We start from the raw sequence: 8,107 nt of genomic DNA, 5'->3' as shown, positions 1-8,107 counted from the left end.
TGCTTAAGCCTCCCTTGCTAAGGTTTCCATTTCAAAGAGGCATTTACTTTCAAGAGGACTATCTTTGTCAGCCACTTGAATAGAAAAAGAGCTAGGCTGCCTCCCTCCAGTGAGGTTCCTTTGTTCATTTGTTCAGTGAGGTTCCTTTTTTCCTTTAGTTCATTGGCTATTTGGACTACTTTTTTTTTCTTCTCATTCCTGAACTTTAAGTTCTGCTCTTATATTTTAAATTCATGAATAAAGAGTGAGTTTGCCACACTCTTGGCCTTCATTCCAATAAAAGTAGTGTTTGTGTGCTTTTCTCCCTCTCTCTCTCTCTCTCTCTCTCTCTCTCTCTCTCTCTCTCTCTCTGACTGTTTTCTGGCCTCAGGTGTTCTATGTAATTTCTGGGTTTTTAAAATAATAAACTTTTATTTTTAAAACTTTTTTTATGGTTATCGCTGAGGGACATCTTGCAATCATAATAGGAACCACAAGGGCTGATCCAGACACCACATCGGTTATTGAGAGGCTGAGACCCGCACAAAACAATATCAAACAGGTTACATTTCAAATGTTGTTCTTTAAAACTTTTAGGTACTTATCCATTATTTTGGGGATCAAGCTCACAAGCAAGATATGCATATATTTTTTCGTTATCCACTTTGCTTTGATTATTTTGAGTTTTTATTAGTAGGTGTTACTGTGAAGGAAAACCCCTATTATGTAAACTACTGTATGGAATTCTCTGCTATTCTTTGGACGGCCTCTTATTCTGAAAAAGTAACTTTGCCTTCTAGCCTGCTTGAATAGAGGGGGAGATAAAAATAGCTATCTGACCTTGTAGGCCAGAGACTAGATACACCCAATGCTGCCGGGGTCCAGCCCCAGCGGGTCCAGGGGTCCCCAAAGGTGTGGACGGAGTCGGCGAAGAAGGAAGGACACGGAGACAGCGTTCAGTTGATCAACAGCCTAGCCAGGATCTCCAGCCAAGTTCTGGTCTGGATCTCCAGAGAGGTTCTGCTCTGGATCTCCAGCGAAGTTCTGTTTAGGATCTCCAGCCAGGTTCTGTAGCCATGTTCCCTCGCTAGGTTCTCCAGCCAGGTTCTGTCCAGGTTCTCCAGCCAGGTTCAGTCACCAGGTTCTAGTCAGGTTCTCTTGCCAATTTCTGTAGTCAGGTTCAGTCCAGGATCTTTCGCCATGTTCTCTCGCTAGGTTCTGTCTCTAGGTTCTGAGGCCAGTTTCTGTCCAGGATCTTTTGCCATGTTCTCTCCAGCGAAGTTCTTCTGTCTCTAGAGAATGGTCTGTGTAGGTTCTGTGCCTAGGTTCTGTCTCTCTCTCTGTCTCTCTTCTTACATCTGTATTTATACCAGTTGATTCCAATCCTATCAATCTCTATTTCAAAGGTTAGGGCGTTTCTTATCTCCATTCCAGGGAGTAAAGATTATGTAGCTTAAGCATGATTGTTCATAGTTAAAGTGATTAATTTCCCACCTGGCACTTAGTTAAGAGGTTTTATTCCCTCCCTAACTTCAGGGGAAAATCCCTACATGGGGAAACAACCTTTCTCAGAGACCTTGGTTAAAACACATAGTCCCTAGAAGGTGAGCAAACATATTAAGAACAGTATGCCATATATGCCAGGTCCCTTGAAACAGCAAGCATGGGCCGGCTCCCGGCAAATTCCCCCTTTTTTATTTTTTAAAAGCGGGCATTAAAAAAAACACAAAAACAAAAACAAACCCAAAATGCTCTCCTGCATCCACTTTAAGAGTAGGATAGATGCTTTCCGCTATTACCTGAGTCCTGATCTATCACCCCAGGGAGAGCTTGCCAATCCTGCACTTTCCCGGGGTGGAAAGGCTGCAGTGGGGTTAAGGATAACGCCCCTTGGGCCTACCTCCTCCCATGCCATTACATTCACCTTTCCTTCCTCAGAAAAGCATGGACATATTTCTTGTATAAAACATTCTGTCTGACTGGGCGTAACCTTAATTCCTCTGCTAGCAAGCATGTATGTTAAAAGATTAATACAGAGTCTTTTTTCTTTAGACTCAGTATGGCACATCTTCTTAATCGAAAGATCAATACAGAGTCTTCTTTCTTTGGACTCAGTATGGCACATCTTCTCAATCTAAGTTCTGTTCTATCCACCTTCTTACCCTGCACTTTCCCGGGGTGGAAAGGTTGCAGTGGGGTTAAGGATAAGGCCCCTTGGGCCTACCTCCTCCCATGCCATCACAGAACCTACACAGAACGTTCTCTAGAGACAGAAGAACTTCGCTGGAGAGAACATGGCAAAAGATCCTGGACAGAAACTGGCCTCAGAACCTAGAGACAGAACCTAGCGAGAGAACATGGCAAAAGATCCTGGACTGAACCTGACTACAGAAATTGGCAAGAGAACCTGACTAGAACCTGGTGACTGAACCTGGCCGGAGAACCTGGACTGAACCTGGATGGAGAACCTGGACAGAACCTGGCTAGAGAACCTAGCGAGGGAACATGGCTACTGAACCTGGCTGGAGAACCTAGCAAGACAACATAGACACAGAACCTGGCTGGGGAACCTAGACAGAACCTGGCTGGAGAACCTGGAGAACCTGGCTGGAGAATCTAGCAAGATAATATGGACACAGAACCTGGCTGGAGATCCTAAGCAGAACCTCTCTGGAGATCGAGACCAGAACTTGGCTGGAGATCCTGGCTAGGCTGCTGATCAACTGAATGCTGCTTCCATGTCATTCCTTCTTTGCTGACTCCATCCACACCTTTGGGGACCCCTGGACCTGCTGGGGTTGGACCCCGGCATGTGGCGCCCGAACAGGGACCCCTAGGTAAATGCCCCACACTCCGGAGGGATAGGACTCCACCTTAGGAAGAGGGTGAATAGTCTTCGCCGACTCCGTCCACACCTTTGGGAACCCCTGGAACAGGATTCCCCTAGGTAAGTGCCCCCCGACCCCCCCATTGAGAACCCCACACTCAGAACGGATATGACTCCACCAGGGTACTACAGACCCCCCTACAGAGAGGATAAGTAGGGTAAGAAGGTGGATAGTACAGAACTTAGATTGAGAAGATGTGCCATACTGAGTCCAAAGAAAGAAGACTCTGTATTGATCTTTAGATTAAGAAGATGTGCCATACTGAGTCTAAAGAAAAAAAGACTCTCTATTGATCTTTTAAAACATATGCTTGCTAGCAGAGGAATTAAGGTTACTCCCAGTCAGACAGAACCTTTTATACAAGAAATATGTCCATGCTTTTCTGAGGAAGGAAAGGTAAATGTAATGGCATGGGTGGAGGTAGGCCCAAGGAGCCTTATCCTTAACCCCACTGCAGCCTTTCCACCCCGGGAAAGTGCAGGATTGGCAAGCTCTCCCTGAGGTGATAGATCAGGATTCAGGTAATAGCAGAAAGCGCCAATCCTACTCTTAAAATGGATAGAAGAGAGCATTTGGGGTTTTTCTTTTTAATGCCTGCTTTTAAAAAATAAAAAAGGGGGAATTTGCCGGGAGCCGGACCATGTTTGCTGTTTCAAGGGACCTGGCATATATGGCATACTGTTCTTAATATGTTTGCTCACCTTCTAGGGACTATGTGTTTTAACCAAGGTCTCTGAGAAAGGTTGTTTCCCCAGGTAGAGATTTTCCCCTGAAGTTAGGGAGGGAATAAATCCTCTTAACTAAATGCCAGGTGGGTAATTAATCACTTTAACTATGAACAATCATGCTTAAGCTACATAATCTTTACTCCCTGAATGGAGATAAGAAACACCCTAACCTTTGTAATAGAGATTGATAGTATAGGAAGGGAGGAGGTAGGCCCAAGGGGCCTTATCCTTAACCCCACTGCAGCCTTTCCACCCTGGGAAAGTGCAGGATTGGCAAGCTCTCCCTGGGGTGATAGATCAGGACTCAGGTAATAGCGGAAAGCATCAATCCTACTCTTAAAATGGATACAAGAGAGCATTTGGGTTTTTTTCTTTTTAATGCCTGCTTTTAAAAAATAAAAAAGGGGGAATTTGCCGGGAGCTGGTCCATCCTTGCTGTTTCAAAGGACCTGGCATATATGGCATACTGTTCTTATCAAAAATGGGTGTTGAATTTTGTCAAATGCTTTTTCTGCATCAATTGATATGGCCATGTGGTTTTTTTCTTTCAATTTGTTTATGTGACGTATCACGTTTATTGATTTGCGGATATTGTACCATCCTTGCATCCCTGGGATAAATCCTACTTGGTCATGGTGTATGATCTTTCTGATGTACTGCTGGATCCGATTTGCCAAGAATTTGTTGAGGATTTTGGCATCTATGTTCATGAGGGATATTGGCCTGTAATTCTCTTTCATTGTGTTGTCTTTACCTGGTTTTGGTATTAGGGTGATGCTGGCTTCATAGAATGAGCTTGGAAGTGTTCCTTCCTCTTGAATTTTTTGTAGTAGTCTGAGGAGGATAGGTTTTAGTTCTTCCTTGAATGTTTGGTAAAACTCCCCTGTGAAGCCGTCTGGTCCTGGGCTTTTGTTTGATGGAAGCTTTTTGATGACTGCTTCAATTTCTTCCATAGTTATTGGCCTGTTGAGATTTTTAGATTCTTCCTGATTGAGTTTTGGAATGTTGTATTTTTCTAGGAATTTGTCCATTTCCTCCAGGTTGTCTAGTTTGTTGGAGTACAGCTGTCCATAGTATTTTTTAACAATCATTTGTATTTCTGTGGGGTCTGTTGTTATTTTGCCTCTATTGTTTCTGATTTTGTTTATTTGGGTCCTCTCTCTCTGCTTCTCGGTGAGTCTGGCTAGAGGTTTGTCAATCTTGTTTATCCTTTCAAAGAACCAGCTCTTGGTTTCATTGATTTTCTGTATTGTTTTTTTGGTCTCTATGTCATTTATTTCTGCTCTAATTTTTATTATCTCCTTCCTTCTGCTCACTCTGGGGTTTTCTTGTTGCTCTCTTTCTAATTCTTTGAGTTGTAGAGTTAGCTGATTTACTACCATTTTTTCTTGTTTTTTGAGATAGGCCTGTAGAGCTATAAACTTCCCTCTCAGGACTGCTTTCATTGTGTCCCATAGGTTTTGGATTGTTGTGTTTTCATTGTCAGTAGTTTCCAGGATGTTTCGAATTTCTTCTTTGATTTCATTGGTAACCCAATCAATATTTAATAGCATGCTATTCAGCTTCCAGGTGTTTGAGTATTTTGGGTTGTTTTTATTGTAGTTTATTTCTAATATTATGCCATCATGGTCTGCGAAGACGCTTTTTATGATTTCAATCTTCTGGAATTTGTGGATACTTTGCTTGTGACCCAATATATGGTCTATTTTTGAATATGTCTTATGAGCATTTGAGTAGAATGTATATTCCCTGGCTTTGGGGTGAAGTGTTCTGAAGATGTCTATTAAGTCCATCTGATCTAGTGAGTCATTTAGGATTGCTGTATCTTTGCTGATTGTTTGTCTAGAGGGCTTATCCAGTGTTGTCAGTGGTGTATTAAAGTCCCCTACTATGATTGTATTGTTGTCGATCTCTCCTTTGATATCTTCCAGGAGTTTTTTTATGAATTTGGGTGCTCCTGCATTGGGTGCATATATGTTTACCAGAGTTATATCTTCTTGTTGTATTGATCCCTTTAGTATTATGAAGTGGCCTTCCTTTTCTCTTGTTATGGTCTTCACTTTGAGGTCAATTTTGTCCGATATAAGTATTGCTACCCCAGCTTTCTTTTCCTTTCCATTTGCCTGAAAGATATTTTTCCATCCTTTCACTTTCAGTCTGTGTGAGTCCCTTCTAATGAGGTGGGTTTCTTGTAGACAGCAGATGTATGGGTCATGTTTTTTTATCCATTCAGCCACTTGATGTCTTTTGTTTGGAGCATTTAGTCCGTTTACGTTTAAAGTTATTATTGAAAGGTACTTGTTTATAGCCATTTCTGTTTTTGTGTGGCTGTTTTCTTTCTGAGCTTTTTATTTCTTATTTTTATACCAGTCCCTTTAGCATTCCTTGCATTGCTGGCTTGGTGGTGATAAACTCCCTTAGCCTTTTTTTGTCTGTGAAGCTTCTTATTTCCCCTTCAAGTTTGAATGATAGCTTTGCTGGATAGAGTATTCTTGGATTCAGTCCTTTGCTTTGCATCATTTTGTAAATTTCTGTCCATTCTTTTCTGGCCTGATGTGTTTCTGTTGAGAAATCATTTGACAATCTAATGGGCGATCCCTTGTATGTAACTTTCCGTCTCTCTCTTGCAGCCTGTAAGATTCTCTCTTTGTCCTGAACGTTTGCCATGGTAATTATGATGTGTCTTGGTGTGGGTCTTTTCGGGTTCACCTTGTTTGGGACTCTCTGGGCTTGTGTGACTTTTTTCTTCCCCACCTCAGGGAAGTTTTCTGATATTATTTCTTCTAATAGGTTTTCTAATCCTTGTTCATCCTTCTGTTGTTCTGGTACCCCTATTATTCGTATGTTGTTTTGTTTCATGTTGTCCCAAAGCTCCCTTAGGCTCTCCTCCTGTCTTTTATTTTTTTTCTCCAATTGCAGTTCAGTTTGGGTGTGTTTTGCTTCCTTGTCTTCTAATTCACTAATTCAGTCCTCCGCTTCTCCTAGTCTACTGTTGATACTTTCAATGGAGTTTTTCATTGCAGCTATATCACTCTTCATTTCTTCTTGGGTCTTACTTAAGTTGTTGATTTTTTCATCTGTTTCTTCTAGCTTCTTGCAGAGGTTGTCGATTTTTTCCTCCATCTGGTTTATGCACTCTAGGACCCTTATTCTGAATTCTTTTTCTGTCATGTTGCATGCCTCTGTATTACTTAGCTGCTTTTCTGGAGAGTCCTCCTTCTCTTTCCTTTGGGGGTTTCTTTGTCTACCCATGTTTGATCTCACTGACATATCTAGACATTGAGTCGTTCAGTGGTTGCTCCCTTGGTGGCAGTGACTCCTTGGTCTGTGGTTGCTCTTTGGGCGGTTGCGGTAGCAGCTGCTCTTCAGTTGGCAGCAGCTCCTCTGGAGGGTGCTGTTCACAGCTGTGGTGGCTCTTCTGGCTGGTGGGGCGAGGTTTCACGTACAGCTGCTGTTCCTCAGCAGAGGGTGTTGGTGCTCAGGAGGTTGCTGTTGCTTGGATCTGCTGCGTTGATTTAAAGGCACAGAATACAACACAACAAGGCACCACGTACTAGGCACTATACACAAATATATTCACGATATTAATAACCCCAAATAAAGGTGACCACCTGAATTAAGAGAATTAGGGGATAAGGAAGAAGGAAGAGAAAAAGATAAAAGAGAAAAAAGAAAAGAAAAGTAGGGACCAAAAAAAGGAGTGCAAAAATCAAATTGGGAAAAAGGAGGGGGGAAAATAAAAGTGAGAAAAGAAAAGAAAAGAAAAGAAAAGAAAAAGAGTGAAAAGAGAGAATGAAGTGGAAGAGGGGAGGAGACTTATTTTATATGAGGAGAATACTCCTATAGAACAGCCATTAATCCCAACAAATTCCAGCAACAGCTCCCTGGAGATGAATGCAAACTAGAAACAACCAATAATATAACGATGAAAATAGAATGGAGAACACTAATCCCAAAATAAAATAAAGAGAAAATAAAATGGCACTTTAAAAAAAATGGTAAAATGGTAGCAGTAATAATACTGGTTAAAAATAAGAAGGTAGTAATTAAAAGGGTAAAATCAGGTGATGGAAAAAACAAGAAAGAAAAAAAAAAGAAAGAAAAGAAAAAAAAAGAAAAAAAAGAAAAAAAAATTGGTTTCTTAGTTAAAAGGTGAAAAAAGAAAAAAAAAATTGCAGTAGTGAAGGTCCTTCGGTTCTTCTATTCTTCAGTGTGGCTCGCCTTAGACCTTTCCAAGGGAGTTCTGCTCTTCCCGGCTGCAAACCGTCTCACCAGCTGAGCAATTTCGCCAATTCGGGGTGGATGTTACTAGTTTCAGCTGCTCACTCCATTTGCTCCGGGACACGACCTGGGACGCGTCTGCCTATACCGCCACCATCTTCGGCATACTGTTCTTAACATGTTTGCTCACCTTCTTGGCACTATGTGTTTTAACCAAGGTCTCCTCTCTGAGAAAGGTTGTTTCCCCAGGTAGGGATTTTCCCCTGAAGTTAGGGAGGGAATAAAACCTCT

This window comes from Myotis nattereri, assembly GCF_964212035.1.
Source record: "Myotis nattereri genome assembly, chromosome: 1".
In the NCBI taxonomy this organism is placed as follows: domain Eukaryota; kingdom Metazoa; phylum Chordata; class Mammalia; order Chiroptera; family Vespertilionidae; genus Myotis; species Myotis nattereri.
The sequence above is the reverse complement of the archived record's forward strand: the minus strand, read 5'-3'. Positions refer to the sequence as shown.